The sequence below is a fragment of the Silurus meridionalis genome, chromosome 10 (assembly GCF_014805685.1).
Source record: "Silurus meridionalis isolate SWU-2019-XX chromosome 10, ASM1480568v1, whole genome shotgun sequence".
NCBI classification, from domain to species: domain Eukaryota; kingdom Metazoa; phylum Chordata; class Actinopteri; order Siluriformes; family Siluridae; genus Silurus; species Silurus meridionalis.
In genome coordinates, this window is record NC_060893.1 from 3,753,231 (window position 1) to 3,754,187 (window position 957).

Sequence of the window (957 nt, forward strand, 5' to 3'; positions counted from 1 at the left end):
GTGCTGTTTAACTACAATCCAACTAGACAAGTGAGGGTGCAATCGTTTTGTTGCTACACACATTATGATAAACGATATACTATACATTTTAATGTTATGCAGCTAAAAGAAATATTGTTGCTCAATGCGTAAAATCACATCAGGCAACAGCAGCAAAACCAAAAAAAGTGAAATATCAGTTATTAGACTATTTCATTAAATGCATTAGCCTTTACTATTCTCATAATAAGATGAGCACTAGAGCTGCCACATTTATCTTCTGCAGATCCCCTTTCTTTTTTTTGGCTCTTGAGGGTTTAGACCTTTTTTTGTCATCCATAATTTTTATTGGATTCAGCTCTTCTTACTGACGTGACGTCACCCAACCCCCCCGCATCTCCTTTCTGATTGTATGAGTGAGGGAACTTCTCAGAGAGGTGGGTGCACACTCTGAGTCCCCACCAGGTTCATTGACTGTGACTTTATATAATTGTTGATGTGACCGTGCAAATGAGCAGTAAAAAAAAAAAACCACATATTTATTTTCCTTTTTTAGTGGAAATGAATAAAAAATACGATATTTGACTTTGAAATGTAGTGAAGTTACAGTTAAAGATTCCCAAATGGAAATACTTAAATAAAGTACAGATACGTAAAAACGACTTAAGTGCAGTAACGAATTACGTTTACTTAATTACTGTCCACCACTGTTTTCTGATGAACTGTGTGTGTGTGTGTGTGTGTGTGTGTGTGATCTCTTGGGATTTCAACAGGAACCTTTTTAAATTTCAGGTCTTGTTTTGCTTGGTCAATTTTCACTAATTACACACAAAGGTGTGCATCTGGTAGGGAACACACACGTGTAAACCGTGCCCAAAGGTGTGTGTGTGCGTCTCCCGGCAACGCTGTCATGCTCCCTCTGGTGGTTTCTTTGTTTGGAAACCGTCTCTCTCCTCGGCACACTCTGGAGAAGAACAC